This window comes from Lycium ferocissimum, chromosome 5 (assembly GCF_029784015.1).
Source record: "Lycium ferocissimum isolate CSIRO_LF1 chromosome 5, AGI_CSIRO_Lferr_CH_V1, whole genome shotgun sequence".
NCBI classification, from domain to species: Eukaryota; Viridiplantae; Streptophyta; class Magnoliopsida; order Solanales; family Solanaceae; genus Lycium; species Lycium ferocissimum.
The window spans coordinates 238,228-244,227 of NC_081346.1; the positions used below are offsets into that span (position 1 = coordinate 238,228).

The following is a 6,000-nucleotide window of genomic DNA, read 5'->3' on the forward strand; positions in this document are numbered from 1 at the left end:
AATAGAAGAAACAAATATTGCCAAGAAAAGACAGTAAACCAGAAAAGGATTGTCATAATGTAATGTCAGATCACAAGCATTCATCAAAATGTATCAGACAGGGATAACTGTGAATTGCTTATCTCATCATCCATTACAAATGAAGAAAGCTAAGGGATCAAGGCAAAAGGCCAAGAGAAATTTAAATGTTGAAAAACATGTTAGATGTACAAGATAGTATTAGAGAAGAAGCATCAGATCTTCCTATCTATTCAGATGAGGATCATTATGCTCAAATTATGAGTATTCATCTCCGATAAACACATCATCTGCCTCTATCAACAAGCATGGATTATGACCCAAAAAAAAACTTAGCAATCACTGGAAATATACAAGGCTGATTTACCAAAATCTTCAAAAACAAAAAAAATAATAATAAGATGCAATGTGTAGTAAGCCTCAGACCGTCCTAGTCAATGGAATTTATCAACATTGAAGCTAAGTCATAAGACTAGCATCTTCGTTGCTATATAGATGTCATCATAGGCAATATATTCGAAAAGTTACTTTACAAAATGTAATAACTTAGCTTCAAAAAAACATTTCAGCACTGTAAAAAAAAAACACTTGCCGCACTTTGGCCCAAAAAGGGAAAATAGGAACAATGGAGATGGGTCAGACATGAAAGGAAAACTTTCAGCACTGAATAAATCAGACAGGGATAACTGTATAATTCCTTTGATCATCATCCCCAAAATCTAATACTACTAATCATTCACAAATCTAACATTTAAACATTTACAAACGAGAATAGATGTCTTCTATGGACTTGATTTAGGGTTTGAGCATGAATTGGGGCATGAGATATATATTCAAAGAAATCGCAGCGCAATTTGTTTATATAGAGAAAAACGAGGATGCTGCCTTGCTCATTTAGGGTTAGGGTTAAAGCTTTGAGAACCATGACAAAAGTGTTGGGCCTACATTCAAGCATCACCATCCGCTTTGGATTATCTACCTATAACTGGGCTCAACCCATACATAAAAGGTTGTGGGCTTTTGCCATCGAATGGACTGGACAATAAGTGTGTTCATGATATGTTAGGAGTGCGATACGGAGAGAACCCTGGTTGCTCTCTTTTTTGGAGCGCCATGGATTAACTCTAAACCTATCTATTTACAAAAGGCGTGGGGGTCCTTTTAAGAGCATCAAAATTATTGCGCTTAGAAATCCTAGATACTTTACTAAAAGGGTACATGGGTTGAGGAGTTGTTGGTTAGGGTGAAAGAATACTATGGGATTCCGGCGACTCGCGGGTTTTCCCGTATGCACTTGATATTGTAGAATATCAAGATGAGTTGGTTTTTGAAAAGAAGATTGAAATCTTCTGTCACTCCCCGAATTTGGGTCTGGACGTAACACGATACTTGATGCCTGACTGAATGTAACCGAGCGAACCACGTGATTTGCTGAATCAACATGAGACATTTACTGATGCGGAATATAAGTTCAAACATGAATAGTCTAAATAAAACATGTGACATCATAATAATACTGAAAATACTGTTTCAAAATATAAGTACTGAGATAGTCTGAAAACATGATAGTGCAGCCCATAAGGCTGATCATAACTGAATACCCAACATGACATACTGACTAGTCTATGAAACCTTTGACACGAGTCTGAAATACTGAATTGTTGTTGGGATACGGCCTCCAACATACCTGGATGTCTAGCATGACATGACTACTGGAAGTAAAGACAACACCCTTGTCACGCCCCGAACCATGGTTTGGGCGAAACACGGCACTCGATGCCTTACTGCATGTGATCGAGCGAACCACATGGCTTGCTGAATCATCATGAGGCATAACATGAGTGGAATATAACGTGAATGCATGATGAGCCTTTATAAAACGTAGTAAGTCATAATACTTAATAAAAATACTTGTTTAAACATGAGTGCGGAAATAACATGAATGAGCCAAAATGGCTATACGACTCCGAATGTCTGACATAACATAACCGACTTGTCTAGTCTATGAAACCTCTATCATGAGTCTGACTGGAAAACATACTTACTGGGACAAGGCCCCCAGTATACCTTAGATGCATAACTAATCATAAAATAAAGAGTTGACTAAACCCCAAATGAGATGGGGCTCACCAATAAGCTGATACGAATGCTGTCCTACTGAGCAGATGTGTCGTCCCGTATATCGTACCTGCATCGTGAAATGCGGCCCCCGGCAATAAAAGGGGACGTCGGCACATTGAATGTCTTGGTATGTAAAGAACCGAACGAAATAACATGGGACATGAAATAACATGATAAGAACTGAAACTGAAAACCTGGACATGAACATGAGCATGAGCATGAGTACATATATATATATATATATATAACGTAAGTAAAACATGATAAGTGGGGAGAGCATTTCATAAACCGACCATGTGATATCACCACGTGGGTACGTGGAGTCTGGTACCTCGCCGGACCAGCAGAGCCCCATACCTTGCCAGGGTATGAGGTGGTAACGTGCCTGATGGATCCATTCAGTGTAAAATTAAGGTATCGTCCTAACTGGGCGGAGCGATCCTTGTCCTATGGTGGCTACATAGTTTCAGGCTATCTGAGCCTTCTCGGTAATTCGTGCAACTCCCAAAAACATGAACATAATATAATTGGCTAAGAAGCCCATGACTTTCATGAATTAACTTGTACTTGTCTTGTAATCATGATTTCACGAAATAACTTGTAAACATGGTTTCATGAAATAGCTTGTAAACATGGTTTCATGAAATAACGTGTAAGCATGGTTTCACGAAATAACTTGCAAATATGGTTTCATGAAATAAATTGTATTTAGTATGTATGTATCTTGTATCATAGCATGAAAGTAATTATATAATACAGTTGCATGAAAACTTGTAGCTATGTAGGATATTCATGAAATAATCATCTTATTTAAAAACATGCATGCAAGAACCCATGGAATACAAGATATGGGTTTTTATAGATTACAGACGGATTCTCAATAATCATAAAGAAATATTAAGAAATCAATGATGGAATTACAACAATTCATACTTAATATAATCATGGACATGGACCTAGGGTTATCATGAGCATGGTATAGAAACCCTAGTTTTAGTAGAAAATCATAATTTATGGATTTTGAGGCGTGGGGAAGAAACAATGATGTTTCCACACGTAGATAGTAACTCTACAGACCTTAGTCGCTCCAAAACTTGAATTAAAGACTTGAGCTTTGAAGAAGATTTTCAAAATCTTGAATCTTGAACCTTGAGATGGGTTTTCTTGAAAACCCTAGTTTTAGGAATGATGATTTCTTGTTTAGATTACAAGGATATGTATTAGAATTAACTTGGAATAATTAGAGTAGGCTTATCTTGGTGTTCTTGATGATGGAAGAGGTAGGAGGTCGTTCTAGGGCTTGAAGGAATGAAAAATAATGATTTGAACTGATATGGATGAATATATAGTGTTCTGGAAAATTGCAGTTTACGTCCAGCACAGTACTGGCCGTATTTTGAAATGCTGGCCGTATTTTGAAATACTGGCCGTATTTTGAAATACGGTCCGTATTCCGAAAGGACTGCACTGCGTCTCTTCAGTAAAATGGGCATAACTCTTTGCACAGATGTCCGTTTGACCCCATAATATACCGTTGGAAAGGTATTTCAAAGCTCTACAACTTTTATCAAGTAAGTTTTCCCAAATTCCAAATACGTTTTGAAATACGGGCCATATTTTGATATACGGTCTGTATTTAACATTGGAGCCTCCAAATGTCAAATTCCAGAATGCTCAAAAATCTTTGGTACCAGTTTACGACTTGAAATACGGCCCCTATCTCGAAATATACGATCCTTTGTTCATGGGCGTAAACCACCATCTTACAACTGAAGAGGAAATTTCCAATTCTTACATTCTTTATCTTGTTTTCTAAGTCTGGGATCATGGTCAAAGCTTAGGTTAAAGGTACGGGGTGTTACAACCCTGAAGTAAGTGGGGCTCACCAACTAGCTGATAGGATGATGTCCTAACGAACGGATCCGCCGTCCTGTAAATCAATGCCTGCATACAAGTATATTTGAATTGTACTTGTATGTAAAACCAACTGAAAGAATAAATAGTTGTGGGGTGCTTGGGGAATGGGCACCCAAATCAATAATATGGATACATTAAGTAATACAAAACTGAAACTGTAACCGTAAGTTGGAACATAAGGATAACTGAACTGAACGTGCGAATCATAATCATAAGTACCCCCTACTGAACATGGGGAAATAATCTGTTTATTAGAGTTCATAATTGTGGCCTCGGGCCCATATAATTAATTGTATGTAACTATGGCCTTAGGCCCATATAATTATATATATAACTATGGCCTCGGGCCCATATAATTGTATATAGTTGTGGCCTCGGGCCCATATATAAGTGCACAATTCTGTGGCCTCGTGCCCAAGTATACATAAACATAAACTGTGGCCTCAGGCCTAAATACATGTGATCATCACTCTGTAACTATTGACATGAACTTGAGAATCATATTTTAGTTCTAACATGGATACTGAGCATTTCTTTACTATCCTGAGACATGGAATCATACAGTAGTTCTAAGATGGATTTGAGAGTTATATTGAAATACTGATATTAAATGTTGAACATGAATTCATACCGAGGTTCTGATATGGAATACTGTCTACTTCTATACTGAATTGAGACATGAATTCATAAACTATTCATAGGCTTTAAAGTATTACTTTTACATTAGAAATTTGTGGCGTGTGACTAAGACTCATGGGATTTCAAACATGAGTTTATAATGATTACGTACTGAGTTCACAATATTCATAATGATAATCATTATATTCTCAAATGATAGAAGTTCTAACTTTTCATGAACTAGGGCATAATCTCTATTTCTGATGTAATTCGTAGAAATCATAACGAACGAGGCGTGGGGAAGATCAATGACATTCCCACACGTAGAGAGTTTGCCTTACATACCTCAATCCTGCCCTTTAAGTGTACTACAACGCTCTTCACCCCTTTCGACTTTAATCAATAAGTTTGGAAAGCAGCAAGTTCTCATATTTTGTACGTGTATGACGAACCTGCTCTTCTTCGCTACCTTAAATCCCGTAAAAGTTTCCAACGTAAGCTTTGCGCTTCAAAGAATCACTTCCTATCCAATTTGAAGGTTGCACAATTAATATTTACAAGTTTTTACCTATTTTCATAGCTACTGTTCATAGCTTAAAGGGCGCTGCTCCGGACCTCCAAATCAAATCTTCACCGTTCAGATTTAAGAATTATATGTTATGAATATTATGTTAAATTTGGTCTCGATCCAATAGTTAGATTACTGGAAAACACAATTAAATATGATTGGTCGAAGTGAAAGTCTACAAAAAATACTACGGTTTTCTCTAACTCTTCTCGACTGTTAATTTTATAAGGTGCCGGGGTAGATGAATTTATTCTAGTGGTAGAAACGATGTAATCTCGTAGCATTCAAAGCGCCAAACAGACCTTTAAGTGATATCTGAGGCCTGAGAGTGACAAACTGACAATAATTCTATTTCGAACAAGTGTGGGTGATATATGACTCTCGCAAACTTCAAGCCTACAAATGTCTAAAGTTAAAACGTTAGAGGATAATTATGTATCCTTCAATAGCTTTATGGTTTGATCGCCGAATAACATAGAATTCGAGGGTCTTGTACGCACTTGACCGAAACTGTTAGCAACGATTATTGTCGAGAAAACGATCAAAATGGTCCATAATGTATGGGGGTTAAACTATTTTAGTCTTTCATATGTACTACGTAATCAGAATGGTTCTTAATGTATTGAAAAAGTAATCATTTTAGTCCTTCATATATACCATGTAACTGAAATAGTTCTCAATGTATGAAAAACTTGATTTTTTTAGTTCTAAACCTTCAAAGTAACGATGCAAGTAAAAAATCTATTAAGTTCAACCAA

General features: G+C 36.8%; 1 long non-coding RNA gene and 2 other non-coding genes across 3 annotated transcripts; all 3 read right to left on the bottom strand.

The window, feature by feature from the left end:
• Nucleotides 1-34: 34 nt before the first annotated feature.
• LOC132055236 (uncharacterized) lies at nt 35-1,119 on the bottom strand. Its single transcript, XR_009414543.1, has 2 exons — nt 386-1,119; nt 35-349 (listed from the first exon to the last, which is right to left on the bottom strand). It is a non-coding gene; the product is annotated as an uncharacterized LOC132055236 (long non-coding RNA).
• LOC132058665 (small nucleolar RNA R38) lies at nt 59-138 on the bottom strand. Its single transcript, XR_009415385.1, has one exon. It is a non-coding gene; the product is annotated as a small nucleolar RNA R38 (small nucleolar RNA).
• On the bottom strand, nt 436-527 carry LOC132058679 (small nucleolar RNA snoR20a). Its single transcript, XR_009415396.1, has one exon. It is a non-coding gene; the product is annotated as a small nucleolar RNA snoR20a (small nucleolar RNA).
• Nucleotides 1,120-6,000: the final 4,881 nt, after the last annotated feature.